General features: G+C 35.7%; 2 long non-coding RNA genes across 2 annotated transcripts; both read left to right on the top strand.

Annotated features, from left to right (window-relative positions):
• Positions 1–215: 215 nt before the first annotated feature.
• Positions 216–1,037, top strand: LOC141281898 (uncharacterized). The gene is made up of 4 exons (XR_012336294.1): positions 216–341; positions 423–569; positions 658–722; positions 800–1,037. It is a non-coding gene; the product is annotated as an uncharacterized lncRNA (long non-coding RNA).
• Positions 1,038–15,500: 14,463 nt separating this feature from the next.
• LOC135734116 (uncharacterized) lies at positions 15,501–16,408 on the top strand. The gene is made up of 4 exons (XR_010527169.2): positions 15,501–15,700; positions 15,798–15,891; positions 15,984–16,102; positions 16,186–16,408. It is a non-coding gene; the product is annotated as an uncharacterized lncRNA (long non-coding RNA).
• Positions 16,409–17,486: the final 1,078 nt, after the last annotated feature.

Below are 17,486 nucleotides of genomic sequence, written 5' to 3' on the forward strand. Positions count from 1 at the left end.
TTTTCGACCCATGCGCGTCTCAATACTGCCTGTCACACTGCGATGTGTGTTGTTGAATCTAGAGTTTTGCAACATCAAAAGTTTATTTAAAGGCAATCACGAATCATATATATATATATTAGATGTAACTGGTTAAACTTAAAGCCGATATTTTCTATCGAACTAGTCTATTTTCTGTTCAGACACAAAGTTTCTGATGCTGTTATTATGTCAGTGTGTGTTTGTGTGGGGGTCGTGTGATGTAATCTTTGAAAGTTTATGACCGAACCTTTATTGGGGAGCGACAAGAGATCTCCGGGATCAGTTTGGATGGAGCAGAGCTGTTATACTCAAGTCTATTGGTATGTATGTGTTTCGCTGTGTTCGTTCCAGTATTTTGTCTGATTATTTAAAAACTAAAAATTCGATCTCTGGTCTTGCAGGGAAATTGTCTAAACTGGTATTAACTATTCCTGGTAAATCGCGGAGAAGAGTGGAATGAACAAAAAAGTCAGACCGAGACTAGAACCTCCCGCAGCGTAACAAGGAAATCTTGGAACAAAGAGACACCGAGTGGCTCGTGTTGTCCGGTGTGTATTTATTTAATCCTGTTACAATAGATTTAAACAAACTGGTTTGTTTTAATATATTCTAATAATATGTGTTACCTGTTTACAGATTGGATATCAGAGGCAAAGCGAGCGTTGTGTGTACTATTGCAAAATATATAGTGGATCTCCACGGTACGTTTATGTTGCATAAGAAAAAAGTTGTTTTATTTAGATATTTGTCCTAATAACTTGTTTTTATCTGTTTACAGGTTAGGATACAGACCACAACGCTTTGGACGTATCTTTAAAAAAAAGAAAAAATCAGAGACTTTTTGGATTTGTCTGGGGACATTTTAAACATTTTGTGGCAAATTGGATTTAAAACATTTCGGATACTGGATACCTGTGTTTGATTTGTCCACAGAGCTTGTTTAAGACGTCTTCACCTCATTTTAGGGTTTATTTTTAATTAAAGGCTTCTTAAAACCATGTGTGAAAATGTGTATATTATACAATGAGTCTTATATTGTCTGCTCTGACAAAAATAAATTATTATTTTAGATTTTAGGTCAATTGACTGCGTGTGTTTTATGTCAAGCGTATGCTGTTATGTTTAATGACGGCTCGTGTGTGACAGCCTGTGTTTTGGCATTCGATGTCAGCTCTCACCATTCCTCCCTCCTTTCTCACAAGCATGCAATCTTTCACAGGGGTGCGTGTTGTAAAGCGAGTAAAGATTTCTAAAACTCAACGTTGGTAAAATAATTCCCCATTACGGGGTCAAAAAAGTAAATGTTTATTTTAGATTTAGACAAATCATGAACAATGCTATGATTAAAACTATTGTTTGTAACATCACAAGTTAATTAATTAAATATTCCGTATACGTGTATAGTTTAAGCAAAGACCTGAGCCATTACTACAATCTTTAGGCGATAGTCTAAACTAAATAAATTTTTAAACGGTTCAGGAATTCCGTGAATCTTTTCATAACCTACTCTATAGTTTCACACGTATTAAAGATCCGGCGGTGCCTGACAAAGCGCCGGGTGAGTGTTCATATATGCCGTTTTAAAATAACCTTAATAAATGTAATTCTGTCCACTATGGCAAAATAGTGGGGTTTATTTTAGATTTAGGGGATTCTTTAACCAAGGCTCTGATTAAGACATGCACCGATGGTGACAGAGAACTTATATCTGTCGTTAATAAACTTTTTAAATGTTTTTTAAGACGTCTTCACCTCATTTTAGGGGTTTATTTTTAATTAAAGGCTTCTTAAAACATGTGTGAATATGTGTATATTATACAAAGAGTCTTATATTGTCTGCTCTGACAAAATAAGGGTTAATTTTAGATTTAGGGAATTCTTTAATCAAGTCTCTGATTAAAACACATGAATGCGCGAACCACCGCTGCCAGAGAACGTACGCTGATGCGCTCTTATGGCGTTAAAAACCTTTTTATGTTTAAGACATTTTGACCCCATTTCCTGGTTTTGTGTCCGCTGTGGATCCCAACCTCTATGTGTTTATTATACAACAAATGCAATTCTGTCAGCATTTCTAGTTTTAGAACGCCTCTGATTTAAACATGCGGGTTTTAAAATGAAACGGCCATGTGACTTTTATGACAAAACCTATTCGATCTTAATTTTTTGTTTTAACATCCAAACGTTTTTATACACAATCCATAATTAAACATCTAGGTGTGTATGAGTAAGATTATATCTAAAGTCACATGAGCAGCACCAAGTCGCGCTTGTGTCTGTGTGTGTGCATCCAGTCTGTTTATGTGTGGGCGTGTTTATGAGCCCGTGTTTTTGCAAGGTGTGTGCATGTGTGTGTGTGTGTGTGTGTGTGTGCGTGTGTGTGTGTGTGTGTGTGTGTGTGTGAGTGTGTGTGTGTGTGTGTGTGTGTGCGTGCGGCCGGGTAATTATCACGTTGGGGGGACCAATTGTCCCCACAAAGATAGGAATACCAGTGTTTTTGTGACCTCATGGGGACATTTTGATGTCCCCATGAGGAAACAAGCTAATAAATCAAACAGAATGATGTTTCTTGAAAATCTAAGGTATCAGACAGTTTCCTGTGATGGTTGGGGTTAGGGAATGGGGCAGGTAAGGGGAATAGAATATACAGTTTGTACAGAATAAAATGCATTACGTCTATGGAATGTCCCCAAAAAACATGGAAACCAGAATATGCGTGTGTGTGTGTGTGTGTGTGTGTGTGTGTGTGTGTGTGTGTGTGTGCGTGTGTGTTTGCATGGGGGTCTATGATGTCTCTGTTTGTTACTAAAGTTTTGAAATTAAGTCTGTGTCCTCATTGACATAAGTAAGGGTTTTTTAGATTTAGGCTTCATTACACAGATACTGATTAAATCATGTTATCCATTATTTGCGATTTAAAGAAACTTAAAAGGTTTAAGACATTTTATCTCACATTGTGGTGTTGTTTTTTAATTAATGTAACCTTAAACCCATCTGTTATCCATTTAGGGAACAATAAAATGTTTACAAATATTATTTATCAAAGTTGACGATGTTATAAGCCAGGATGTCACTAACGTGTCAACAAACATTTCTTTAAAGACAAAACATTTAACAAAATTGCCATGGCTTACAGAGACATACTAGACTTTTTTTTTGTGTGTGTGTGTGTGTGTGTGTGGTTTTGTTAAACATGATTGTGTGCTACCATTAAACTATCTATATCAACAACACCAGATAGGATGTACCTCTACATAACAGTGAAATCATGTACATATATTAATTAGGTAAACCTTAACACTTATTTAAAAAATAAAAATATACTATTCGAACATCCTAACCTGATATAGGCTAGATTAGGTTTTAAGGTCAATCAGCGTCTTTAGCTTTACGACTTACAGCACAAAACCCCCCAATGACAGGAGCAATGACAGGATTTTTATGAAGTGGAGCAGACCCTTGGTTTGCCTGAGAGATTAGGTTCAACTTAGGTTAACATCTATCAGTGCATAATAAGCAAACATGAAATTATATTTTACCTATGGTTTGTTACTGATGTTGCTAGGTTCGCGTATTTTTTCTGAAACAAACTTTTCTTTTCAAACTTAGTTAGGATACACACTTTTGTCGCCTCAAACACCTGATCAAAGTTTTTCTTCGCTAGCGTCAACTAATGTCTGAGATTTTGTAAATTCATCAGATGGTCTTACGTGTGTATTTCTTAAACAAACATGTTGCTTTTCAATCTTAGGCAGAGTTCATACGTTTGTTTTTTCATAAGTTGTTCATAGTTTTTCTTCGCTAGTGTCAACTTATGTCTGAGATTTTTTTTGTAAATTCATCAGATGTTTCTTACTTGTGTATTTTCTTAAACAAACTTTTCTTTTCAATCTTAGACAGTCTTCATACGTTTGTCTTTCGATAAGTTGTTCATAGTTTTTATGTGGTAGTGTCAACTTATGTCTGAGATTTTGTAAATTCATCAGATGTTTCTTACGTGTATATTTTCTTAAACAAACATTTTTTGTTTTTCAAACTTAGTTAGGATACACACTTTTGTCGCCTCAAACACTTGATCAAAGTTTTTTCTTCGCTAGTGTCAACTAATGTATGAGATTTTGTAAATTCATCAGATGGTCTTACGTGTGTATTTCTTAAACAAACTTTTATTTTCAATCTTAGACAGTCTTCATACGTTTGTCTTTCGATAAGTTGTTCATAGTTTTTATGTGGTAGTGTCAACTAATGTCTGAGATTTTGTAAATTCATCAGATGGTCTTACGTGTGTATTTCTTAAACAAACATGTTGCTTTTCAAACTTAGGCAGAGTTCATACGTTTGTCTTTTCATAAGTTGTTCATAGTTTTTCTTCGCTAGTGTCAACTCATGTCTGAGATTTTGTAAATTCATCAGATGTTCTTACATGTGTATTTTCTGAAACAAATTTATGCTTTTCAAACTTAGGTAGTCATCATACTTTTGTCTCTACATACATTTGTTCAAAGTTTCTCGTAGCTAGTGTCAACTGATGTCTGAGATTTTGTAAATTCAACAGATGGTCTTACGTGTGTATTTCTTAAACAAACATGTTGCTTTTCAAACTTAGGCAGAGTTCATACGTTTGTCTTTTCATAAGTTGTTCATAGTTTTTATTTGTTAGTGGCAACTAATGACTGAGATTTTGTAAATTCATCAGATGTTACTTACACATGTATTTCTTAAACAAACATTTGCTTTTCAAACTTAGCTAGGCTACACACTTTTGTCTATTCATACACTCGTTCAAAAAAATTTCTTCGCTAGTGTCAACTAATGACTGAGATTTTGTAAACTCATCAGATGTTCTTAGTTGTATCTGCACAGACAATATTATACTTATAACAGTCGTCTTGTTTTCTTTTGTACGTGACAACATATATCTGTGATTGTTTTATGAACACAGATGGTTTCATTTCTGTAGTTTATGTAACACCTTGTCAAACTCTTAAAGGTAGTACTAACTGTTTAAAACAACAATGCAAAGTGTTTTAGATTTACTTGATAAATCTTTTACATCAAAACAAACTAGGATAGCAATATGTTTGAATCTGTAACAGGTGATACCACCAATAGCGTGTTGTACATAACAAAGTCTGCAAAATAATAAAGATTGATTAGGTTTTTTATTTAGTAAACCTTTTAACATAAAGTGTAGAGTCTTTTGTATGTAACAACAAAGATGCGATGAAACAACGCAAAAAACAAGAGAGGCTGCGTTTGTTAAACCACATATAAATTAAGATGCATACATCTACAAATGGGGCAATGTTTTTAATCTATTGGTCCCGAATTTAAAGGCTATACGGCCAAACTATTTCAAACATTGCCCCATTTGTAGATGTATGCATCTTAATTTATATGTGGTTTAACAAACGCAGCCTCTCTTGTTTTGCGTTGTTTCATCGCATCTTTGTTGTTACATACAAAAGACTCTTTTGTAGCAACATGTTTGCAACATGTTTGTTTAAGAAATACACACGTAAGACCATCTGATGAATTTACAAAATCTCAGACATTAGTTGACACTAGCGAAGAAAAAACTTTGATCAAGTGTTTGAGGCGACAAAAGTGTGTATCCTAACTAAGTTTGAAAAGAAAAGTTTGTTTCAGAAAAAAATACGCGAACCTAGGAACATCAGTAACAAACCATAGGTAAAATATAATTTCATGTTTGCTTATTATGCAATGATAGATGTTAACCTAAGTTGAACCTATCCCTCAGACAAAACAATGGTCTGCTCCACTTCATAAAAATCCTGTCATTGCTCCTGTCATTGGGGGGTTTTGTGCTGTAAGTCGTAAAGCTAAAGACGCTGATTGACCTTAAAACCTAATCTAACCTAATATCAGGTTAGGATGTTCGAATAGTATATTTTTATTTTTTAAATAAGTGTTAAGGTTTACCTAATTAATATATGTACATGATTTCACTGTTATGTAGAGGTACATCCTATCTGGTGTTGTTGATATAGATAGTTTAATGGTAGCACACAATCATGTTTAACAAAACCACACACACACACACACACACACACACACACACACACACACACACACACAAAAAAAAAAAAAGTCTAGTGTGTCTCTGTAAGCCATGGCAATTTTGTTAAATGTTTTGTCTTTAAAGAAATGTTTGTTGTCACGTTAGTGACATCCTGGCTTATAACATCGTCAACTTTGATAAATAATATTTGTAAACATTTTATTGTTCCCTAAATGGATAACAGATGGGTTTAAGGTTACATTAATTAAAAAACAACACCACAATGTGAGATAAAATGTCTTAAACCTTTTAAGTTTCTTTAAATCGCAAATAATGGATAACATGATTTAATCAGTATCTGTGTAATGAAGCCTAAATCTAAAAAACCCTTACTTATGTCAATGAGGACACAGACTTAATATCAAAACTTTAGTAACAAACAGAGACATCATAGACCCCCATGCAAACACACACGCACACACGCACACACACACACACACACACATTCTGGTTTCCATGTTTTATGGGGACATTCCATAGACGTAATGCATTTTATACCATACAAACTGTATATTCTATTCCCCTTACCTGCCCCATTCCCTAACCCCAACCATCACAAAAACCTTTCTTGTACCTTAGATTTTCAATAAACATCATCTTGTTTGATTTATAAGCTTGTTTCCTCATGGGGACATCAAAATGTCCCCACAAGGTCACAAAAACACTGGTATTCCTATCTTTGTGGGGACAATTGGTCCCCACAATGTGATAATTACCAGGTACACACACACACGCACACACCTTGCAAAAACACGGGCTCATAAACACGCCCACACATAAACAGACTGGATGCACACACACAGACACAAGCGCGACTTGGTGCTGCTCATGTGACATTAGATATAAACTTACTCATACACACCTAGATGTTTAATTATGGATTGTGTATAAAAACGTTTGGATGTTAAAACAAAAAATTAAGATCGAATAGGTTTTGTCATAAAAGTCACATGGCCGTTTCATTTTAAAACCCGCATGTTTAAATCAGAGGCGTTCTAAAACTAGAAATGCTGACAGAATTGCATTTGTTGTATAATAAACACATAGAGGTTGGATCCACAGCGGACACAAAACCAGGAAATGGGGTCAAAATGTCTTAAACATAAAAAGTTTTTTAACGCCATAAGAGCGCATCAGCGTACGTTCTCTGGCAGCGGTGGTTCGCGCATTCATGTGTTTTAATCAGAGACTTGATTAAAGAATTCCCTAAATCTAAAATTAACCCTTATTTTGTCAGAGCAGACAATATAAGACTCTTTGTATAATATACACATATTCACACATGTTTTAAGAAGCCTTTAATTAAAAATAAACCCCTAAAATGAGGTGAAGACGTCTTAAAAAACATTTAAAAAGTTTATTAACGACAGATATAAGTTCTCTGTCACCATCGGTGCATGTCTTAATCAGAGCCTTGGTTAAAGAATCCCCTAAATCTAAAATAAACCCCACTATTTTGCCATAGTGGACAGAATTACATTTATTAAGGTTATTTTAAAACGGCATATATGAACACTCACCCGGCGCTTTGTCAGGCACCGCCGGATCTTTAATACGTGTGAAACTATAGAGTAGGTTATGAAAAGATTCACGGAATTCCTGAACCGTTTAAAAATTTATTTAGTTTAGACTATCGCCTAAAGATTGTAGTAATGGCTCAGGTCTTTGCTTAAACTATACACGTATACGGAATATTTAATTAAATAACTTGTGATGTTACAAACAATAGTTTTAATCATAGCATTGTTCATGATTTGTCTAAATCTAAAATAAACATTTACTTTTTTGACCCCGTAATGGGGAATTATTTTACCAACGTTGAGTTTTAGAAATCTTTACTCGCTTTACAACACGCACCCCTGTGAAAGAATGCAGGGCTTGTGAGAAAGGAGGGAGGAATGGTGAGAGCTGACATCGAATGCCAAAACACGAGCTGTCACACACGAGCCGTCATTAAACATAACAGCATACGCTTGACATAAAACACACGCAGTCAATTGACCTAAAATCTAAAATAATAATTTATTTTTGTCAGAGCAGACAATATAAGACTCATTGTATAATATACACATTTTCACAAATGGTTTTAAGAAGCCTTTAATTAAAAATAAACCCTAAAATGAGGTGAAGACGTCTTAAACAAGCTCTGTGGACAAATCAAACACAGGTATCCAGTATCCGAAATGTTTTAAATCCAATTTGCCACAAAATGTTTAAAATGTCCCCAGACAAATCCAAAAAGTCTCAGATTTTTTCTCTTTTTTAAAGATACGTCTAAAGCGTTGTGGTCTGTATCCTAACCTGTAAACAGATAAAAACAAGTTATTAGGACAAATATCTAAATAAAACAACTTTTTTCTTATGCAACATAAACGTACCGTGGAGATCCACTATATATTTTGCAATAGTACACACAACGCTCGCTTTGCCTCTGATATCCAATCTGTAAACAGGTAACACATATTATTAGAATATATTAAAACAAACCAGTTTGTTTAAATCTATTGTAACAGGATTAAATAAATACACACCGGACAACACGAGCCACTCGGTGTCTCTTTGTTCCAAGATTTCCTTATTACGCTGCGGGAGGTTCTAGTCTCGGTCTGACTTTTTTGTTCATTCCACTCTTCTCCGCGATTTACCAGGAATAGTTAATACCAGTTTAGACAATTTTGCTGCAAGACCAGAGATCGAATTTTTAGTTTTTAAATAATCAGACAAAATACTGGAACGAACACAGCGAAACACATACATACCAATAGACTTGAGTATAACAGCTCTGCTCCATCCAAACTGATCCCGGAGATCTCTTGTCGCTCCCCAATAAAGGTTCGGTCATAAACTTTCAAAGATTACATCACACGACCCCCACACAAACACACACTGACATAATAACAGCATCAGAAACTTTGTGTCTGAACAGAAAATAGACTAGTTCGATAGAAAATATCGGCTTTAAGTTTAACCAGTTACATCTAATATATATATATATGATTCGTGATTGCCTTTAAATAAACTTTTGATGTTGCAAAACTCTAGATTCAACAACACACATCGCAGTGTGACAGGCAGTATTGAGACGCGCATGGGTCGAAAAGGGAGGGGTGATAGATAGAGACAGAAAATATCGAAAACACAACCTGTCATTAAACATGACAGCATAGGCTTGACATAAAACACACACGCAGGAAAACAAACCCGCTAAATGACCGGTCATAAAACGATAAAACCCTCGCTGTCTAAAGTTGACAACTTGTACAGCTTTTGATTGATGGCCCCACCCCCTGTCAAACACGAGCTGTCAGACAGCAACTGTCACCGGGTGGGGGAGGGGGTCATAAAAGTTTGACGAATGCTGGCCCGTTACAACTACTCACGTCAGTGTTTGAGGTCTGATGGAGATAAATTTCACTGTGGTTTTAGTTTCAGTTCTGTTTTGTGGTATAAACCACTGTGGGAAGGACAACATTTGTTCATCAGCTTCTCATAGATTTTTTCATTCACCGTCACTACCACCATTATTTTGAGCAGTTGTTGATGAATGATTGTTGCTTTGCTCCATTTAATGCTGTATGAAAAAGTTAAACAACAAAACGTGTGTAGAAATGTAGCTGTAGATCAGTATGGAGTTGATTTCTTTTTCTCTGATTCTCTGTGAGTTTTATCTCATCTCTGTGGATTTGACAACACATCAATTACTCTCACATTGTCAACAGCAGAAGTCTCAACCCTGCTCCTGGTGAGCTACCATTCTGCAGAAACGGCCAAAGTCTGCAGGATGGTAACTCACTAGTGATTGGAGAAACAAAGCTTTTTGAAGCTTCAAATCAATTAAACCATTTGTTTTGCAAAATGTTTCATTGTTTTAAAGCGTTTAAAACACCATACTCGCTGGCGACCCCTGTTGGTCAAAATGTGTTAAGGCAACGAGATCTACAGTATAGGCCCAAACATAATGACACCACTACAAGCAATTACAAATATGTTCACAACAGTGTAATGCTTTCAATATAATTTACAAATCATTAAACGTCATAAGTATTAGTAGATATTTGTGTTATGTCAAGTGATTAAATAGATAATAACAATATTGTTTTCCAAATTGTCAAAATGTTCCCAATCAATCTGCCTTGTTTTTATGTCATTCATTATACAAAAAGCTTTAAATGCCAAATGACCAGCAAACTCAATAGACAAATTTCATTTAATTAACATTCAGAATAAAATTGACCTGAAATTAGTGGATCATAGTAGAAATTGATTCATGAGTTCATGCTTTTCCGAAGCTGCCTTCATGCTGCCAAAGTCTTTGCCTAATGAAGCAGCGAGGCAAGAAGTCAGCTGCCTAAGCTTTTGGCCAGTTTTAAACACGCTTCAAACCAATGATTCGAAACAAAAGATTTGTAAAGGTTTCAAAGCCTCACGAAGCAGTGTTTCAAAAGCGACCATTACTAATTTCTAGAACAGATGGAAAAAGCTACAAAGTGTTCATCAACTTTGAGATGCTTCTGGGAGGATAAAGACTCATTTTCTCATTGACCACAGAGTGTTTAGAAAAATATTAAATATGACACGCAGGTTGTTTGGTATTGCTAACAGTTTAGCCTCTGATATGATAATTAGCCATGTGCAGTGTTTGTGGCTAGAAGGGATACAGCTATGGCCAAAATCTCATTAAATCTCGACGGATTTTGCCGTAGCTGTATCCCCTCTAGCCAGACCCATGTGTAGGGCACTTCAAATCAAATCACTTTATTGTCCCATCCTTGACACAGGTGTACATGAAGTGAAAATCTTGTGTGCACAGTCCTGTCAGCAGTGCAGTTGAGAAGTTACAACAATAAATATGCTAAACATAGTAATACAACAGTAAGTACACAAGTTACAACAATAAATACACATGTCACAGTAAATACACTATACACATGTATGATACAGTAAATGCTGAATTTCACAGAACAGTACAATGATACAGGACAGAATTTAGCAGTATTGTAGTGGTAAATGTGAGTTAGTTATATGAATTTGGTGCTTTGATGGCCTGTCTCTGAGCCTGCTAATCCAGGCTTTGATGCTGTACTAGTACTGCTGATGGTAGCAGGGAAAACAGTTTGTGGCTTGGATCTTTGATAATTTCCCATCACTTTCCTCAGACAGTAATCTGAATAGGTGTCCTGGAGTAAAGGGAGTTTGGTTCCAATTATGTGTTGAGCAGATGGCATTACCCTCTGTAGCGCTTTAAGGTTGAGGGCAGTACAGTTCCCAAACCTGAGTGGGGTGCCATCAGTTATGCTTTCTATTGCACATGAGAATACTCAAGTCAAACCTCTTTAGCCATCTGAGGAAAAAGTGACATTGTTGAGCATTCTTCACGTTTTTTTTTTCCTACTTTAGGAGCTCAGCGATGTGCATACCCAGAAACTTGAAATATTGTTTGTAGTTAAAATGAGTAAAAATATATATTTATATCGAAAGTGTATCCAAAGAGTTCATATTAGTAGTTTAAAGGTACATATTGGCAGTTCAAAGATACATATTTGTACCTAAATGGTCAATATTAGGACCTTTTTTAAAGGGTACTGCCCCAATGACAGCTTTGTACCTTTACTTGTGACAGTGTACATTTATATTTTTTGGTTTATATTTCTTACACTAAGTTTAAACAATAGACCCTCTTAAGCACTTATAGACCACTGATAACTGTGTTCACATGTGTATATATATCATTATTAAACTCAGCATGAGTGACCTGATGGAAAAGTTGAGCTCATTGTGGTTTTAGTTTCAGTTCTGTTTTAGTTTTGTGGTATTAAGAAATGTGTGAAAGACGTCAGTTGTCCATCAGCTTCTAATAGATTTCTAATGTAGTTTTACTCTATTTGATGTTGTATGAAAAAGTCTCAACCAAACATTTTTTGTGTAGAAATGAGTCTTTTTGACTCTTCATTTGTGGATTTTATGTCAAACTTTCATGTATGCTGCATTCTAGTTCACGCACTTATATTATATACGCACTAAAGTATTTATTCTTTTATTGTGAAAGTATACTGTATGCATCTAAATGTACAATAATTTATAGTAGTACTCGGACATATTAACACATAACAGAAGTGGCTGTTTTTGTCTAGACACATCCTGTTATCATTTACTATCAAACACATCAAAAGACAACTTCTACATTTTAGCTTTTGTTCGTTCATTATTTCTTTATTATGTTCACTGTATATTATATATTTGAATACTATTTAGGGCAGAAAGTACGTAAATTGTGATGCAGGGAGGTACATGGTGTTGTAGAGGAAGTGTTGAGTGTTTATCACAGAGTGTTTAATGTTTAAGTGTCATTCATCAGTAGATCAGTATGGAGTTGATTTCTCTTCCTCTAGTTCTCTGTGAGTATTATCTTCTCTCCATGGATTTAACTACACATCAATTACTATCACATTGTCTACAGGATGAACTCATGTACTGCTCCTGAATATTTACTAAATCTTTTCATGCTCTTCTCATGATATATGAGTGAATGTTTGTATGAAATAGCCCGTCAGGTTTGTCGATAGTGTTAAACTTAACAGCCCGTCTAATAATGGAAACAGCACAAACACCAGAGAGATGTTTTGTGTAACTGTGATTCTGTAGCTGAGATGAAGCTGAAGTTTGGTGAACTTGCTGATCAAGGCTTTATACAAAGTTATTTTCAAACAAAACTAATTACTAAATATTTATTAATGAAGAAAGAACACTGTGTGTTAAAAGTGGGTTTCATACATGTTGTCAATCAAACAACACATTTAAGATATAGATTCATGTACTGTACGTGTTGATAACACATAGGCTACTATAGACTCATGCACTTTATAGTGTCTCTAATGCACCTCTGCAACATTTGGTTACACTAATATGGTAAATGTGGTATAAACATGTGTTGCAGTATTACTGTCGGATTCAGTGTTTTTTTTTAGTTACATTAGCGTCATTCATTATGAAATGTTTTGGAAAATTGTTAAAGAAGTGATTTACAGCAGACTGAGGCTTTATGAGTAATGCATTATTATTCAGTTCATCAGCATGATGGAGTTCAGGATGTGCGCTTTAAACATATTGTTTTGTATCAGGATGCTGGTCATTCAGCCATTAAAACTAACACAAAAACATAGAAAATACATAGTTTTACAAATTTCCACAGGACAAAGAAACTCAGAAAACATGGATTATTAAAATTACAAGGGACATATGACCTAATTTGAGATGAGAATATCACATTGTGTACATAATATCTGTTTTGGATAATAATTTGTTGGCTCATCTCTTATAACACCAATATAGTGCAACAATACAATATTTTATGTCAACAACTAAGTCTACATCTCCAGTTTGTATAGATCATAAGAGTTTGTGCCATGTATATTCTCTATATTTTTTCATGACATGAACATTGACTTAATTATATGGGATTGACTTGATAACAAGCTAAAGTATTTAAGTGATAGTTTGTTGTGCAAGAATTGTTAGAGGTAAAACCCATATGGACCAACAAAGTTGTGTACAATGATTAGAAATGAATCCTGCTTCTGTTGATTCTGGTCAGTGTGCTTACTGTAAAAAAAAAACTTACCAGAGAAAAGGTTTAACGGGTTTGTTTTTTTGGAATCTGTGCGAATTGGATATATTTACTTAGTTGTAGGACTATATAAGTGTTTTAAGAAAAAGTAAACATGTTTACAACATTAGAAATTGATGATTAACCAACAGGCTAATAACAAAACAGATTTTATGTTCACTTTGCACATATATGTCACTCACAGCCTCGTTTTGGAATCATCATGGCGGCAGACTGAATAAGGCGTTTAGCGTTGATCCATTACAATTTGTCTACAGAAAGGGTAGAGGTGTGATGGATGCTATTCTCTATCTTTTAAATTTGGTTTACAAATATTTGGAGAAATTTAAGATGTGTGTCAGACTGTTCTTTATAGATTTCTCTTCTGCTTAGTTTCAACACTATTAATAGAGAAATTATCTTATTATAATATTGATTTAAATGTTACTGGATGGATTTTAGAAGTGTCTCACTGTTGTGTTCATGCAAAGGGTTTTGTTATACCCATTAAACAACAGAAGATGGTGTCAGAAGTGGGATTGTGTGAAGACGTTTGAATGCAAGATTGTTAACTGCTGAATTGAGTTTGGTTCAGTCAGCGAACAAAATGAAAGACAGGAAAACAGCACCATCATGTCTCAGTTTCAAGTTTCTCAACTGGAAATATTCTCATTTAAAGATTTCCTCATGTTTACCAGTGCGGTTCCAAAACGCAATAAATCCATTTTGACAAATTTCGGTAAAAACGTGTTTTCTATAACAAGAAACACTGCATGAAAAGTGGAATTTTCGTCAGAATGTGGCACTGTAGATTGTTGTGAAACTCCAAGTATACGACTGCGCATGACAATTTGCAGCCAACACCGAAAACTGCCGTAAGTTGTCAGAAGTTGACGTGGGTCTTGCTCTGAAGTTGTCCCCCCTTCCCCTAATTCTAGGGGAGGCTTTAACATGTAAATTAACATGCTGTGAGCTATACAAATGCAAATCAGGGCAGAGGTGTAAAGTACTTGAGTAAATGTACTTCGTTACTGTACTTAAGTATTTTTTGGGCTACTTTGTACTTGAACTGAGTATCAAAAATATAGGCAACTTTTACTCTCTACTCTTTACTCCACTACATTTGAAATGACACTTAACGTTACTCGCTACATTGTTTATTCGTCAAATAAAAACGAGACGAAAGTGTCAGAGGGTGATGATGGATAGAATCTGTGGTCGCGAGGTTACACGCACACACACAACTGAGGGACTTCATGTGGCGCTGCGCAGAGCAATCGTATGAAATCAAAGTACTGTGAGAGCGAATCAAATGCATATGGAGAAGTCTGGTCTCGCGGTACTTTGATGTCAAACGCTGAATGGCTTGCGTTGAGCCACCGTAGCGGGACATCTGCGTGCTGCGTATGTCATAAACTGTAGAGAAAAGTTTGCGTCTGGTCTGAGAGAAGAGATAAAGAGCAAACATATGGATGCATATCACATTTGCTTCAGTCAAGGGACCCTTTGTTAAACATGTGATGCTACAATCAAAACAAAAGTGATGCGCGATTGCTGGAGGGTCATCCCGCAACTCAAAGGCAAGCACAAATTTTTATATACTCTGATGCTACTTTATCAGCTAACCTGAGCTGTTAAGTTACATAACTTGATATAACTTACTATATAAGCCAAAATAAACCAGCGAGGTCCTGTACTGATTGCCCGAGTAACTTCAGGCTTCTCGCCTTCGTCCAATCACGTGCGAGGTCATGGCCACGGCTCACACAGCAGTGTCGACGAGCGTAACAGACGTTTGGTTTGGTGTTTGTAACTCTCCAAGAAGAGAAGACGGGTGCACAATCCCAAGATTGCGGTAAGAATAATTTTATGTATAAGCATATTTTTTGAAGTAGCCCAAGCTGTGTGTTTTATAACTAAGAGGTGTTTTTTGTCTTGTAATTTTTAGGAGGCGTCTCTGAGGCACACTGCAGGCGCTATGAACCAGAGCAAAGGTAACGTTACGATTTAAAGAATATGTTTTTATTCTTGTATAAGGAAATAGATACGTTAATAGATCCGAGCTTAAACCCGCACATTTTGTTTTCACAGACTAACGTCGCCTCATAACAAAGCCGTGACCTCCGATTTGCTTGGGGCTATTTCAGCAAGTCCAGATTTACTGCTGAGAATGACGACATTGTTTGTAAGTATAACTTCTAATGTTTTTCCTCATTTCTTGTTTAATTATACCGTGACTCTTTTTATTAATACCAGTCTCATTTAATTGTTTTCCAGCTGCCCGTAAGACGTATTATGAGTCGGTACGCCGGAGTTTCAGATACAAACAACCTGAACTCGCATCGCAGGCGGAAAATGCGAAAAGATTAGCTCGGAGTCGATCCAGAAGAAAAAGGGTAAGATTTATTATATTAGATCAGTTTTTTGTCAATGTGAGTATTTTTCAGGTCATTTATTGTCTTTATAGAGTGTATTACAGTTGCTGGAAGCGAGACGAAGTGTGCTGGCTGAGGATGAGATGGACATTTGGAAGTGCGCCACCATAGATCTCATATCTGATGAGGAAGACGGCATTGTTGGCGGGGTGTCTGGATGGATTGTGCGGCCACCGCCCTCTCGCAGCCTGGAACTCTCCGAGCTCTGTGCCACGCTGCAATCCAGATTAGATGCGATACCAAAGTACAGGGCAACTCACCATATACGCCTGAAAAAGTGACTTTTTTACAAAGTTTTTGAGTTTTGTTTTTTTAACACTTTGATCACTTTGAAAAAGATTTTTAGGGATCTTTCCCGAACGTCTTAGGCACTTTTTGACGTGTTTGGAGGACAATATAAGAGACATTATGCTGCTTTGTACATAGTTGTGTGTTTATAAATAAAGCTCTTTCTTTGAATAAACAGCTGTGTGTTTATAAATAAACCTCTTTGTTTTCTCTTATATTCCTTGATGTTGTGAATAATGTAGTACATAGCACAATGACATTAATATATAAAAAAGTATTATAACATAAATTATTTATTATTATTATTATTATTGGGGTTTACATTTATAATGAGTCAGGGTGCCCAATAACCCCCCTCTTTAGAGTAACGGCCCGACTTGAATTTACTCACTCGGTATTGGCTGAAGCCACTACTTTTAAACAAGAAAAATCCCTTGTGATTGGCTTGAAGTGATCTGCCAACCATTCACGGGGGATTTTACTTGTTTAAAAGTTGTGGCTTCAGCCAATACTGAGTGATTACATTCAAGTGGGCCGTTACTCTAGTTTTGCTGCTATTCACATGCTAATTAGAGGCATCGCACCCGCGCGGGGCTCTCCACCTACGTCATGGTTCGTTTATGACAATTTGTGACAAAGACAAACGTGACGCTCACTGCGTGTAAATTGAGGAAAGCTGCCGAAAATTAGGGAGATTTTCGGGAGACTACAGGCGCTTACGGGGACGAAAATCCCACTTTTCATGCAGTGAAAGTGACAAGATGAAAACCACTATTTTCTGTTACAAACTTTCACATAGCATCTTTAGGTTATAAAAACATAAAAAATCGAAACCATAACTTGATTTTCAAAGATTTATTATAAAAACAAAACAAACATTTCACAAAATGCAATAAATCCATGACAAGTTTTTTTTACAAAATTCTATAAATCTATTCAAACAATGTATAAATGTGCATTAATTTTTGCCATTTTATATTAATTTAGTTGAACAGTTATACACACTGATTAAAAAAATAAACATTAATGGCATTAGTCAAAACACTTACTTTGTCAT

The sequence above is a fragment of the Paramisgurnus dabryanus genome, chromosome 3 (genome assembly GCF_030506205.2).
Source record: "Paramisgurnus dabryanus chromosome 3, PD_genome_1.1, whole genome shotgun sequence".
NCBI classification, from domain to species: domain Eukaryota; kingdom Metazoa; phylum Chordata; class Actinopteri; order Cypriniformes; family Cobitidae; genus Paramisgurnus; species Paramisgurnus dabryanus.